At 44.2% G+C, this 15,640-nt stretch overlaps 1 long non-coding RNA gene across 1 annotated transcript; it reads right to left on the bottom strand.

The window, feature by feature from the left end:
• Window positions 1-8,440: 8,440 nt before the first annotated feature.
• Window positions 8,441-14,350, bottom strand: LOC140724078 (uncharacterized). Its single transcript, XR_012098034.1, has 3 exons — window positions 13,744-14,350; window positions 12,945-13,001; window positions 8,441-8,979 (listed from the first exon to the last, which is right to left on the bottom strand). It is a non-coding gene; the product is annotated as an uncharacterized lncRNA (long non-coding RNA).
• Between the last annotated feature and the right edge of the window lie 1,290 nt (window positions 14,351-15,640).

The following is a 15,640-nucleotide window of genomic DNA, read 5'->3' as shown; positions in this document are numbered from 1 at the left end:
TCCTCGGAGAGATTATACTGACCGGGCCTGTCTCAAAATTAGAGAAATAAAAGGCCGTCTGACTGAGACAGACACAGTCTCTCAGGGTATTGACAGGGTAGAGGCAGGAATGATGTTTCCTTTGGCTGTGGTGAGGAACTGGGGTCACAGAATCCGAGTTCACCTCAGCAGGACTGAGATGAGGAGAAATTTCCTCACCCAGAGGTCAGCGAATCTTTGGAATTTTCTCCACAAGGTTTCTGAATTCGAAGGACAAATTTTGGGGCTCTGCGATGCTGGGAACGTTGCGCGAAAGTTGCGCTGAGGTCAAAGATCAGGCAAGTTCTGAGTGAAAGGCAGAACAGGCGCAACAGGCCGAATGGCCTGATCCAGTTTCTTACTTTCTAAAGTCCGAGTTTACCTTTGCGCCTGGTTCTCCCTTGGCCTTCAGCCTGTCCTTTTGCACAGGGGAGCGCTCACAGCACCGGAGATCCATCGGCAGCCGCTGCGGGCCAGCTCCCGTATCCCAGCAGCAGGAGACAGGACTGGGAGGAAACTCCGGACAACAGGCCCCGATCCACGGCGGGGAAAGACCGGGCACCCCCTGTGTGGCTGAAACATCTCACGGAATCTCCGCCCGAATCTTCACCTCCGCCATCGGAAGGATTCAAAACTCCGGCCGCTGTTGCAGCCTTTACTCGGGGAGCTGCTCCCAATCTCGGGTCTCTCACCGGGTCCGCTCGTTCCCGATTCCAAACTTCGGTCCGTCCAGCGTCCCGCCCACTGACACTCCTCAACCAATGGAGGCAAGATCCTCCCAGTGGTGTTCTCTGATTGGCTGTGAGTGTATCCGAGGGCGGACTGCTGCCGGGAGCCGGAGATGTCAGTCACAGTTTGTTCTCAGAATCAAAGCAAGTTCCCTGAGGCTCAAAGATCAAAGTAAATTTTATTTTATTTTTTTAATATTTTAAATTTTTATTGAACACTAACAAAAGCAGAAACACTAAATATATGCTCACAAAGCCAGGGAATCACACAAAAGCAGCAACGAATATATAACTATTAACTTTAAATATACAAATAAACAAGGAAATCCGCTCTGAATACTGTTGGACAAAAGGAACTATATCTAAGAGGAGTCACAAAACAGGAACATTAACAGAGATAACACAAAACGTTCACAGATTTGTACAGTCTTTACAGCTTTCTGGTTATGGGAAGTTTTCAGAGTATAAACGTATAGTTTGAAGTCTGATGTAAAAAATATAAATGAAGGTTTCTAATTGCTGTGATTGCATTTATGGATATAAAATTTGCTGCAAATTAAGAAAAGATTTATGATAAAGAAATGATCCCTATGAGATTTGGTGTTATTAGTAAACACAAATAAGACATTTTGAAAACAAAAAAGTAAAATCCACATTAATATATTGATCTATAAATTGACAAACAACAACCCAAAATGTTTTAACACATTCACAATCCCAAAATAGATTGAATAAATCCTCTGGATATAAACCACAAAAAGAACAGTTAGTTTCAATATCAGAATTAACCCTTGTCAAATAAACACTGTTTGGATAATGTCTATGTCTAATTTTAAATAAGCCCCCAATACTCCTCCACCTCAGATTCCCCAAGCGACAATTCCAAAAACTAACAGAGTACATATAAGTCGCCACATACAACTCCTACAAACATACAGAGAAAAGCTACAGAATGGTAACTATATCTGGATCACTGAAAGATCAACCAGAGTGCAGAAGACAACAAACTTCGCCAATGCAAATAAACAACGAGAACATGAAATAACCGCAGTGGCTGCCGATAGATGTCCGGTGCTCTCAGCGCTCCCTGTTCAATCTGACAGGACAAGAAACAGTGAGGCGCAAAGGTAAACTCGTGTTTCAGATAATCAGAAATAGAGAAGGCGTGGCCATTCGGCCCCTTGCACCGCTTCTGCCCTTCACTCAGAACATGCTTGACTTTTGACCTCAGCACAACTTCCCTGCAACTTCCCACCACCGCTGAGCCCCAGGATATGTCTATTCAATTTAGAAACCTTGTGGAGATAATTGCAATGATTCACTGCACTCTGGGTGAGGAAATTTCTCCTCATCTCAGTCCTGCTGAGTTGTCCTCGGATTTTGAGTCTGTGAGCGCTGGTTCCACACCTTATGGGAAACATCATTCCAGCCCTTTCACTGTAAATATCCTGTGAGATTGTATTTCTCTAATTCTGAGACAGGAATGTGATCTGTCTCAGTCAAACCACGTCTTATTTCACTCATTTTAAGACGGTCCCAGTACGATGATTTGTTGTGGAAGCATCTCTATGGACAGCAGGTGAGCGCAGTTATCCTGTGTTGTTCCACAGCCTGATGGTTGAGGGGTAGTAACTGTTCCTGACCCTGGTGGGGCGAGTCCTGAGGCTCTTGTACCTTCTACCTGATTACAGCAGTGAGAAAAGAGCCTGCCTGTGTGGTGAGCCTGATCACAGCCGCCTGTATCGCCGTCCCCTCTGGCCTGCCCTATCCGGGACCAAAGGGATTGTGGAGAGTAAATGTGGTACTCTGTCGAGTATCACTGTGATCCGTCCCCTCTGGCCTGTCCTATCTGGGACCAAAGGGATTGTGGAGAGTAAATGTGGTACTCTGTCGAGTATCACTGTGATCCGTCCCCTCTGGCCTGCCCTATCCGGGACCAAAGGGATTCTGGAGAGTAAATGTGGTACTCTGTCGAGTATCACTGTGATCCGTCCCCTCTGGCCTGCCCTATCCGGGACCAAAGGGATTGTGGAGAGTATATGTGGTACTCTGTCGAGTATCACGGTGATCCGTCCCCTCTGGCTTGCCCTATCCGGGACCAAAGGGATTGTGGAGAGTAAATGTGGTACTCTGTCGAGTATCACTGTGATCCGTCCCCTCTGGCCTGGCCTATCCGGGACCAAAGGGATGGTGGAGAGTAAATGTGGTACTCTGTCGAGTATCACTGTGATCCATCCCCTCTGGCCTGCCCTATCCGGGACCAAAGGGATTGTGGAGAGTAAATGTGGTACTCTGTCGAGTATCACTGTGATCCAGGCTCTCTTCCTGCAGCTTATTATTCTTGTCTGTGATTGCAGTGCGACAATCTCTGGCCCAATGTCCCCTCTTTCTACAAACACCGTCTCTGTCCTTAGCCAAGTGTCCTCTTCATCTGCACCGTCCGCACGATCCTGCCACCCGTTCTGGGTTCTTCGTCGGGACCCGAACTCCATCTCCTCACTACCGGTTCTCTGTGCACACTCTCGCTATCCCCCAGTCCCTTTAAAGAATCAATTGCGCTCCCTATTCATCAGAATTTATGTCACCCTGGGGCCAGGTCTGACACAGCGAATTGAGATTAGTTAACTTAAAGGAGTGGGCAGGCTTGGGTCTGAGACAGTTTAGAAAAGTCTGTACTGCCAGCTGGACACAGTGATCTGTCCAGGGGTTTGCCGGCATTGGACTCTCACGTATCCTTAAAACGAGCTATAAAGTACGCAAGGGATTCTCCTTTTTTCTGTAGTTATCGGGTAAATTCACCAAAATCTGCATGCAGTCGGGCTGTCATTCAAATGGGTTCCCTTACCTCAGCGACCCACCGTGCCATGGCTTGTATTACATCAGCCCCTCTGGTGGCTCCCGGTCAGCTTCGGGTGTCTGCCTGGGAAAGGGGAACCCACTCCCTGTCCCTGTCCGAGAGGTTCCATATATAACCCTGAGGAGTGGCACAAGTCCCCGGGCAGGGTCTGGAAAGGGGAACCCACTCCCTGTCCCTGTCCGAGAGGTTCCATATATAACCCTGAGGAGTGGCACAAGTCCCCGGGCAGGGTCTGGAAAGGGGAACCCACTCCCTGTCCCTGCCCGAGAGGTTCCATATATAACCCTGAGGAGTGGCACAAGTCCCCCGGCAGGGTCTGGAAAGGGGAACCCACTACCTGTCCCTGTCCGAGAGGTTCCATATATAACCCTGAGGAGTGGCACAAGTCCCCGGGCAGGGTCTGGAAACGAGAACCCACTCCCTATCCCTGCCCGAGAGGTTCCATATATATCCCTGAGGAGTGGCACAAGTCCCCGGGCAGGGTCTGGAAAGGGGAACCCACTCCCTGTCCCTGTCCGAGAGGTTCCATATATAACCCTGAGAAGCGGCACAAGCCCCCGGGCAGGGTCTGGAAAGGGGAACCCACTCCCTGTCCCTGCCCGAGAGGTTCCATATATAACCCTGAGGAGTGGCGCAAGCCCCCGAGCAGGGTCTGGAATGGGGAACCCACTCCCTGTCCCTGCCCGAGAGGTTCCATATATAACCCTGAGGAGTGGCACAAGTCCCCGGGCAGGGTCTGGAATGGGGAACCCACTCCCTGTTCCTGTCCAAGAGGTTCCATATATAACCCTGAGGAGTGGGACAAGTCCACGGTTAGGGTCTGGAAAGGGGAACCCACTCCCTGTCCCTGTCCGAGAGGTTCCATATATAACCCTGAGGAGTGCAGGCAAGTCCCCGGTTAGGGTCTGGAAAGGGGAACCCACTCCCTGTCCCTGCCCGAGAGGTTCCATATATAACCCTGAGGAGTGGCACAAGTCCCCGGGCAGGGTCTGGAATGGGGAACCCACTCCCTGTTCCTGTCCAAGAGGTTCCATATATAACCCTGAGGAGTGGGACAAGTCCACGGTTAGGGTCTGGAAAGGGGAACCCACTCCCTGTCCCTGCCCGAGAGGTTCCATATATAACCCTGAGGAGTGGCACAAGTCCCTGGGCAGGGTCTGGAAAGGGGACCCCACTCCCATTTTCAATGAATTCAGATAAAGCCCCTGGTCCGGACGGTTATACTGTTGAATTTTTTAAATCCTTTTCTTCTATACTCGCTCCTTGGCTTTGTAAAATTTTTAAAGATGCGTTAACTGTAGGTAAATAACCACGATCTTTTGATGATGCCTCCATTTCTCCAATTCTTAAAAAAGATAAAGACCCCACTGAATGTGCATCCTATCGGCCAATATCCTTGCTGAATACGGATTCTAAGATTTTTACCAAAATTCTGGCCACTAGATTAGAAAATGTTTTACCTCAAATTATCTCTGAAGATCAGACCGGATTTATTAAAAACTGTTATTCATCTTTTAACATTAGAAAATTAATTAATATAATTTATACTTCTTCATCTAAAATACCAGAATATCATTTCCTTAGATGCTGAAAAAGCGTTCGATAGAGTTGAATGGCTATATTTATTTAATACGTTGCAGAATTTTAATTTTAGCTTGAAATTTATATCATGGTTTAAATTAATGTATTATAAACCTTTGGCTTCGGTTCTTACCAAGAATCAAAGATCTCCTTTTTTTCAGTGGTCCCGTGGTACGAGGCAAGGCTGCCCTTTAAGTCCCCTATTATTTGACATTGCTTTGGAACCTCTAGCCATTGCCATTCGTGAATCACCTAATATTTTTGGTATTACCCGTGGGTAAGGGACTTATAAGTTATCATTATATGCTGATGATTTGTTACTATACATATCTGACCCTGAGAGATCTATTCCTGCTATTTCATCCTTGCTTGCTCAGTTTAGTAGCTTTTCTGCCTACAAACTGAATTTTAATAAGTGAATTATTTCCATTAAATATGCAAGTTTCAATTTATAAACACTTACCGTTTAAAGTTGTCACAGATCATTTTACTTATTTGGGTATTAAAATTACCAAGAAACATAAGGGTTTATTTAAAGTTAATTTTTTACCTTTAATTGAACAAATCAAGCAACTTGTTACCAGGTGGTCCCCATTATCTCTGTCATTGGTTGGTCGAATTAATACTATCAAGATGATAGTATTACCCAATTTTTATATTTATTCCAAACATTACCAATTTTTATTACTAAGTCTTTTTTTGATATTATTGACTCCAAAATATCCTCGTATGTGTGGCAGAATAAAAATCTTAGATTAAGTAAAAAATATTTACAGAAGCCTAAGAAGGAAGGTGGTTTTGCTTTGCCAAAGCTGAGATTTTACTATTGGGCAGTTAATATTCAATATTTAATATTTTGGACACAAGAATTGGTCATAGTACCTTGCCCACAATTGGGAAATTTGGAGTGTAAATCTGTACAAGACTTCTCATTGTTTTCTATTTTAGGATCTTCACTTCCTTTTGCTTTATCTAAACCGAATAAACAAATAACTAATCCTATAGTTAAACATACATTAAGAATATGGTTTCAATTTCGTAAATTCTTTGGCTTGAATATTCAAGCCCTATTATATCTAACTTCTTTTTCCAGCCCTCTTTTATGGACCAAGCCTTTGTGTTTTGGAAAACAAAAGGTATAACATGTTTTCGTCAAATATTTTTAGATAACAGTTTTATGTCCTTTGAAGAGCTATACAATCTAATACTCATATTTTTTTAGATACTTGCAAGTCAGAAATTTCTTGAATGTTAGTATTTTCTGAAATTATGTCCAATGGACATGACAGAAAAAATTCTAGCTCTGAATCCTTGCCAGAAGGGTGAAGTAGCCATCATTTATCATATGATCATGAAAATATAGCCAGGAGTATCAGAAATAATTAAGAAGGAATGGGAAAAAGAACTTCACTGTCTTATACCCACAGAACATTGGGAGAAATTTTTACAATTAGTCAATTCTTCTTCTATTTGTGCTAAACATGCACTAATACAATTTAAGGTTGTTCATAGGGCTCACATGTCCAAGGATAAACTCGCTCGATTTTATTCTTATGTTAATCCAACCTGTGACAGATGTCATTCTGAAGTCGCTTCATTGACCCACATGTTCTGGTCTTGCCCCTGTTTGCAAAATTATTGGAAAGATATTTTTGGTATTACTTCAACAGTTCTGAATATCAAATTGCAACCACATCCTATTACTGCAATTTTCGGTTTACCAATGGTGGATAATAGTCGTTTATCCCCCCTCAGCCCGGCGGATGAATGCATTTTTTACATTAATGGCTAGAAGATCTATCCTATTGAATTGGAAAGAAATTAATCCTCCAACTATATTTCAGTGGGTTTCTCAAACTATTTCTTGTTCGAGTTTAGAAAACATTACAAGTGTTGCCTTTGACCCTTCAGTTAAATATGAAGAAACTTGGAGACCATTTATTCAACATTTTCATATGAGCTAAACTGAGTTTTCCTAAACCTTGCTTTTATTGTCCTTAATTATTTGGATGAAGGTGTGGAGTTATTGACGCTACTGTGTATAATTGATATAATGCAATGGCCCATGTCGATTAGGATTTTTTCCATTTTTTTGGGGGGGGGGAGGGTTTCTTATTTTCTCCATTTTTTGTAACCACTATGAGTTTGGGAGGTTATTATCATCTATTTGTATTTATATCTTAACCTATTAATTATGTACTCTCAAGCTCTTTGTATTCATGTTTCATTTATGTTTGTTTAAAATCAATAAAAAGATTTAAAAAGAAAGGACTACTCTGAGGAAAGGGTGGAATAGGCGCAACGGGCCGAGTGGCCAGGCCTGCTCCTGTTACTTATTTTCTAAAGTCCGAGTTTAACTTTGCGCCTGGTTCTCCCTTGACCTTCAGCCTGTCCTTTTGCACAGGGGAGCGCTCACAGCACCGGAGTCCCATCGGCAGCCGCTGCGGGCCAGCTCCCGTCTCCCAGCAGCAGGAGACAGGACTGGGAGGAAACTCCGGACAATAGGCCCCGATCCACGGCGGGGAAAGACCGGGCTCCCCCTGTGTGGCTGAAACATCTCACGGAATCTCCGCCCGAATCTTCACCTCCGCCATCGGAAGGATTCAAAACTCCGGCCGCTGTTGCAGCCTTTACATGGGGAGCTGCTCCCAATCTCGGGTCTCTCACCGGGTCCACTCGTTCCCGATTCCAAACTTCGGTCCGCCCAGCGTCCCGCCCACTGACACTCCTCAGCCAATGGAGGCAAGAGTCTCCCAGTGGTGTTCTCTGATTGGCTGTGACTGTATCCGAGGGCGGGCTGCTGCCGGGAGCTGGAGATGTCAGTCACTGTTTGTTCTCAGAATCAAAGCAAGTTCCCCGAGGCTCAAAATTCAAAGTAAATTTTATTATCATTTTTAATTTTTTAAATTTTTATTAAACACAAACAAAAACAGAAACACTAAACATTTGCTAAAAAAGCCAGGGAGTCACACAAAAGCAGCAATAAATATATAACTATTAATTTTAAATATACAAATAAACAAGGAAATCCGCTCTAAATATTGTTGGACAGAAGGAACTATATCTAAGAGGATTCACAAAACAGGAACATTTACAGAGATAACCCAAAACGTTGACAGATTTGTACAGTCTTTACAGCCTTCTGGCTATGGGAAGTTTTCAGAGGATAAACGTATAGTTTGAAGTCTGACATCAAAATATAAATGAAGGTTTCTTATTGCTGGGATTGCATTTATGGATATAAATTTGCTGCAAATTAACAAAAGATTTATGGTAAAGAAATGATCCCTATGAGATTTGGTGTTATTAGTAAACCCAAATGAGACATTTTGAAAAAAAAAAGTAAAATCCACATTAATATATTGATCTATAAATTGACAAACATCAACCCAAAATGTTTTAACACATTCACAATCACAAAATAGATGAAATAAATCCTCTGCATATAAACCGCAAAAAGAACAGTTAGTTTCAATATCAGAATTAACCCTTGTCAAATAATCATTGGTTGGATAATATCTATGTATAATTTTAAATAAGCCCCAGATACTCCTCCACCTCAGATTCCCCAAGCGACTATTCCAAAAACTAACAGAGTACATATAAGTCACCACATACAACTCCTACAAACATACAGAGCAAAGCTACAGAACGGTAACTATACCTGGATCACTGAAAGATCAACCAGAGTGCAGAAGACAACAAACTTCGCCAATGCAAATAAATAACGAGAACATGAAATAACCGCAGCGGCTGCCGATAGATGTCCGGTGCTCTCAGCGCTCCCTGTTCAATCTGACAGGACAAGAAACAGTGAGGCGCAAAGGTAAACTCGTGTTTCAGAAAATCAGAAATAGAGAAGGCGTGGCCATTCGGCCCCCCGCGACTCTTCTTCCCTTCACTCAGAACATGCTAGACTTTTGACCTCAGCACCAGTTTCCTGCAACTTTCCATCACCGCTGAGCCCCAGAATATGTCTATTCAATTTAGAAACCTTGTGGAGATAATTGCAATGATTCACTGCACGCTGGGTGAGGAAATTTCTCCTCATCTCAGTCCTGCTGAGTTGACCTCGGATTTTGAGTCTGTAACCGCTGGTTCCACACCTTATGGGAACCATCATCCCAGCCCTTCCGCTGTAAATATCCTGTGAGATTGTATTTCTCTAATTCTGAGACAGGAATGTGATCTGTCTCAGACAAACCACCTCTTATTTCACTCAGTTTGAGACAGTCCCAGTACGATGATTTGTGTGGGAGCATCTCTATGGACAGCAAGTGAGTGCAGTTATCCTGTGTTGTTCCACAGACTGATGGCTGTGGGGTGGTAACTGTTCCTGACCATGGTGGAACGAGTCCTGAGGCTCTTGTAACATCTACCTGATTGGAGCAGTGAGAAAAGAGACTGCCTGTGTGGTGAGCCTGATCACAGCCGCCTGTATCACCGTCCCCTCTGGCCTGCCCTATCCGGGACCAAAGGGATTGTGGAGAGTAAATGTGTTACTCTGTCGAGTATCACTGTGATCCATCCCCTCTGGCCTGCCCTATCCGGGACCAAAGGGATTGTGGACAGTAAATGTGGTACTCTGTCGAGTATCACTGTGATCACTCCCCTCTGGCCTGCCCGATCCAGGATCAAAGGGATTGTGGACAGTAAATGTGGTACTCTGTCGAGTATCACTGTGATCCATCCCCTCTGGCCTGCCCTATCCGGGACCAAAGGGATTGTGGACAGTAAATGTGGTACTCTGTCGAGAATCACTGTGAACCGCCCCCTCTGGCCTGCCCAATCCGGGACCAAAGGGATTGTGGAGAGTAAATGTGGTACTCTGTCGAGTATTACTGTTACCCTGTGGAGTGGCTGACTTCCTGCCCCTTATTATTCTTGTCTGTGATTGCAGTGCCACAATCTCTGGCCCAATGTCCCCTCCTTCTACAAACCCCATTTCTGTCCTTAGCCAAGTGTCCTCTTCATCTGCACCGTCCGCACAATCCTGCCACCCGTTCTGGGTTCTTCGTCGGGACCCGAACTCTATCTCCTCACTACCGGTTCTCTGTTCACACTCTCGCTTTGCCCCAGTCCCTTTAAAGAGTCAATTGCGCTCCCTATTCATCAGAATTTATGTCATCCTGGGGCCAGGTCTGACACAGCGAATTGAGATTAGTTAACTTAAAGGAGTGGGCAGGCTTGGGTCTGAGACAGTTTAGAAAAGTCTGTACTGCCAGCTGGACATACTGATCTGTCCAGGGGTTTGCCGGCATTGGACTCTCACGTATACTTAAAACGAGCTATAAAGTACGCAAGGGATTCTCCTTTTTTCTGTAGTTATCGGGTAAATTCACCAAAATCCGCATGCAGTCGGGCTGTCATTCAAATGGGTTCCCTTACCTCAGTGACCCACCGTGCCATGGCTTGTATTACATCAGCCCCTCTGGTGGCTCCCGGTCACCTTCGGGCGTCTACCTGGGAAAGGGGAACCCACTCCCTGTCCCTGTCCGAGAGGCTCCATATATAACCCTGAGGAGTGGCACAAGTCCCCGGGCAGGGTCTGGAAAGGGGAACCCACTCCCTGTCCCTGTCCGAGAGGTTCCATATATAACCCTGAGGAGTGGCACAAGTCCCCGGGCAGGGTCTGGAAACGGGAACCCACTCCCTGTCCCTGTCCGAGAGGTTCCATATATAACCCTGAGGAGTGGCACAAGTCCCCGGGCAGGGTCTGGAAAGGGGAACCCACTCCCTGTCCCTGTCCGAGAGGTTCCATATATAACCCTGAGGAGTGCAGACAAGTCCGCGGGCAGGGTCTGGAAAGGGGAACCCACTCCCTGTCCCTGTCCGAGAGGTTCCATATATAACCCTGAGGAGTGGCACAAGTCCCCGGGCAGGGTCTGGAAAGGGGAACCCACTCCCTGTCCCTGTCCGAGAGGTTCCATATATAACCCTGAGGAGTGGCACAAGTCCCCGGGCAGTGTCTGGAAAGGGGAACCCACTCCCTTTTTCAATGAATTCTGGTAAAGCCCCTGGTCCGGATGGTTATACTACTGAATGTTTAAAATCCTTTTCTTATATACTCACTCCTTGGCTTTGTAAAATTTTCAAAGATGCGTTTACTGTAGGTAAATAACCACAATATTTTTATGATGCCTCCATTTCTCCAATTCTTAAAAAAGATAAAGACCCCACTGAATGTGCATCCTATCGGCCAATATCCTTGCTGAATACGGATTCTAAGATTTTTACCAAAATTTAGGCCACCAGATTAGAAAATGTATTACGTCAAATTATCTCTAAAGATCAGACCAGATTTATTAAAAACTGTTGTTCATCTTTTAACATTAGAAAATTAATTAATATAATTTATACTTCTTCATCTAAAATACCAGAACGTCATTTCCTTAGATGCTGAAAAAGTATTCGATAGAGTTGAATGGCTATATTTATTTAATACGTTGTAGAATTTTTATATTAGGTGGGTAAGGGACTTATAAGTTATCATTATATGCTGATGATTTGTTACTATACATATCTGACCCTGAGAGATCTATTCCTGCTATTTCATCCTTGCTTGCTCAGTTTAGTAGCTTTTCTGGCTACAAAATGAATTTTAATAAGAGTGAATTATTTCCATTAAATATGCAAGTTCCAATTTATAAACACTTACCATTTAAAGTTGTCACAGAACATTTTACTTATTTGGGTATTAAAATTACCAAGAAACATAAGGGTTTATTTAAAGTTAATTTTTTACCTTTAATTGAACAAATGAAGCAACTTGTTACCAGGTGGTCCCCATTATCTCTGTCATTGGTTGGTCGAATTAATACTATCAAGATGATAGTATTACCCAAATTTTTATATTTATTCCAAGCATTACCAATTTGTATTCCTAAATCTTTTTTTGATATTATTGACTCCAAAATATCCTTGTATGTGTGGCAAAATAAAAATCCTAGATTAAGTAAAAAATATTTACAGAAGCCTAAGAAGGAAGGTGGTTTTGCTTTGCCAAACCTGAGATTTTACGATTGGGCAGTTAATATTCAATATTTAATATTTTGGACACAAGAATCGGTCATAGCACCTTGCCCACAATGGGTAAATTTGGAGTGTAAATCTGTACAAGACTTCTCATTGTTTTCCATTTTAGGATCTTTGCTTCCTTTTGCTTTATCTAAACCGAATAAACAAATAACTAATCCTATATTTAAACATACATTAAGAATATGGTTTCAATTTTGTAAATTCTTTGGCTTGCATAATCAAGCCCTATTATATCTAACTTCCTTTTCCAGCCCTCTTTTAAGGACCAAGCCTTTGTGTTATGGAAAACAAAAGATATAACATGTTTTCATGATCTATTTTTAGAGAACAGTTTTATGTCCTTTGAACAGCTATCCAACCTAAAACTCATTTTTTTAGATACTTGCAAGTTAGAAATTTCTTGAATGTTAGTATTTTCTGAAATTATGTCCAATGGACATGACAGAAAAAATTCTAGCTCTGAATCCTTGCCAGAAGGGTTAAGTAGCCATAATTTATCATATGATCATGAAAATACAGCCAAGAGTATCAGAAATAATTAAGAAGGAATGGGAAAAAGAACTTCACTGTCTTATACCCACAGAACATTGGGAGAAAATTTTACAATTAGTCAATTCTTCTTCTATTTGTGCTAAACATGCCCTAATACAATTTAAGGTTGTTCATAGGGCTCACATGTCCAAGGATAAACTCGCTCGATTTTATTCTTATGTTAATCCAACCTGTGACAGATGTCATTCTGAAGTCGCTTCATTGACCCACATGTCCTGGTCTTGCCCCTGTTTGCAAAATTATTGGAAAGATATTTTTGGTATTATTTCAACAGTTCTGAATATCAAATTGCAACCGCATCCTATTACTGCAACTTTCTGTTTACCAATGGTGGATAATAGTCATTTATCCCCCCTCAGCCCGGCAGATGATTGCATTTGTTACATAATGGCTAGAAGATCTAACCTATTGAATTGGAAAGAAATTAATCCTCCAACTATATTTTAGTGGTTTTCTCAAACTATTTCTTGTTCGAGTTTAGAAAAAATTACAAGTGTTGTCTTTGACCCTTCAGTTAAATATGAAGAAACTTGGAGACCATTTATTCAACATTTTCATATAAGCTAAACTGACTTTTCCTAAACCTTACTTTTATTATCCATAATTATTTGGATGGAGGTGTGGAGTTATTGACGCTACTGTGTATAATTGATATAATTATATAATTGATATAATACCCATGTCGATTAGGTATTTTTTCTTTTTTTTTTGGGGGGGGGGGTTCTTATTTTTTCCATTTTTTGTAACCACTATGAGTTTGGGAGGTTATTATCATCTATTTGTATTTATACCTCAACCTATTAATTATGTACTCTCAAGCTCTTTGTATTCATGTTTCATTTATGTTTGTTTAACATCAATAAAAAGATTTAAAAAGAAAGGACTATTCTGAGGAAAGGGTGGAATAGGCGCAACGGGCCGAGTGGCCAAGCAGGCTCCTGTTACTTATTTTCTAAAGCACGAGTTTACCTTTACGCCTTGTTCTCCCTTGGGTTTCAGCCGTTCGGATTGCACAGGGGAGCGGTGAGAGCTCCGGAGATCCATCGGCAGCCGCTGCGGGGCAGCTCCCGTCTCCCAGCAGGAAGGGACGGGTCTGGGAGACAACTCCAGACAACAGGCCCCGATCCTCGGCGGGGAAAGGACGGGCGCCCTCCGTGTAGCTGAAACATCTCACGGAATCTCCGCCGGTCTCTTCAGCTCTGCCTTCGAAAGGATTCACGACCCGCCGGTGGTGCAGCCGAAACCCGAGGCTCAGCTCCCGGTCTCCGGCCTCACTCGGTCCCGGTTTCAAACTACGGCTGGGCCGGGCGCACAGCGTCCCGCCCACTCACACCCGTCAGCCAATGGGAACATCCTTCTCCCAACGGTGATCGCTGATTGGCTGTGTGTGTGTGGTCCTCACAGCCCGTCCTGGGCTGCTGCTGGGAGCTGCAGATGTCAATCACAGTTTGTTCTCAGAATTAAAGGAAAATCCCCGAAACTCAAATTTCAAAGTAAATTTTATTATCAGAGTCCAGATAAGTCACCACAAACAATCCCGAGAAGCATTTTCCTGCGGACAAACTTAGAAAAAGTGTAGAATAGTAACCACAACGGAAGCAGGCAGTGAAAGATCAGCCAGAGTGCTGAAGGTAACAAACTGTGCAAATGCAAATACAGAAAGAGCGATAAATAACAAGAGCATGAAATAACCGCAGCGGCTACTGATGGATCTCCGGAGCTCTCACCGCTCCCCTGTGCAATCCGACAGGCTGAAGGCCAAGGGAAAACAAGGCGCAAAGGTAAACTCGTGATTTAGAAAATAAGAAACAGGAGCAGGCGTTGCCATTCGGCCCGTTGCACTGTTCTGCCCCTCACTCAGAACATGGCTGATCTTTGACCTCAGCGCCACTTTCCTGCAACGTTCCCAACATCGCCGAGCCCCGAAATATGACAGTTTAATTTAGAAAACCTGCGGAGAAAACTCCAAATATTCACTGCACTATGGGTGGGGAAATTTCTCCTCATCTCAGTCCTGCTGAGGTGATCTCGGATTTTGAGTCTGTGATCCCCGGTTCCACTGCCCAGCCAGGAGAAACATCATTCCTGCCCCTACCCTGTGAGACTGTGTCTGTCTCAATCAGGAAGCTTCTCCATGTGAACCTTGTGTTCATGAAATTGGTGACAGTTCTTTCAGACCAGCAGCTTTGACCACAAGAACAGTGGTCAGCACGGAATGTCCTGCAGTTACTGCAGGAGAAGGACTGGATGGACACAGTGGAGTGGTTCCCTGAGCAGACAGTCCAGACCATCTGGCAGAATGCCTCATCACCAGATCTCACCAACTGGCAGCAAGACCTCGCCTGTCTGGCGGCGAGAGGGCCCCTCCCAGTCTGATCCGTGCTGCATGCCCGGAGATCACTCCCACAGCGCGCTGCCCCGAGATTACTGCCGTGGAGACGAGACGGTCACTCACCTCTTTGCGGACTGTGGGCTGGCGAAGATCTGTGGAGAAAGATGCAAGGGCCTGTGCCACAGCAGCTGCGTGACACTGATCCTTGGGCTGTTCCCAGGACGCGCAGGAAAACGGACAGCGAGTGCTGCTGTAAGATCATCATCTCGGGGAAAGACGCTCGAAACTTGTTGCCCTGGCATCACATCGAGATGTCCGGAGAGCAGGGTCTACCAAACTGGGGTCCATGGTTACTGGTATTGGTCCAGGGCATAAAAAAAGTTTGGGAACTGCTGTCGGACAGGAATGCTGCCGACTGACACATTCCAGTCTACAGGGACACCATTGGGACTACAGGGATCCTCTACACTGGACAGGGAGAGGCCGGGTTGGCTGAGGAAGCCTCACAGTTATTGTAGTAGTGAACCACCCCAG

This window comes from Hemitrygon akajei, unplaced genomic scaffold (assembly GCF_048418815.1).
Source record: "Hemitrygon akajei unplaced genomic scaffold, sHemAka1.3 Scf000159, whole genome shotgun sequence".
NCBI lineage: Eukaryota > Metazoa > Chordata > Chondrichthyes > Myliobatiformes > Dasyatidae > Hemitrygon > Hemitrygon akajei.
Note: the sequence above shows the minus strand (reverse complement) of the source record. Positions and strands in the feature narration are given on the sequence as shown.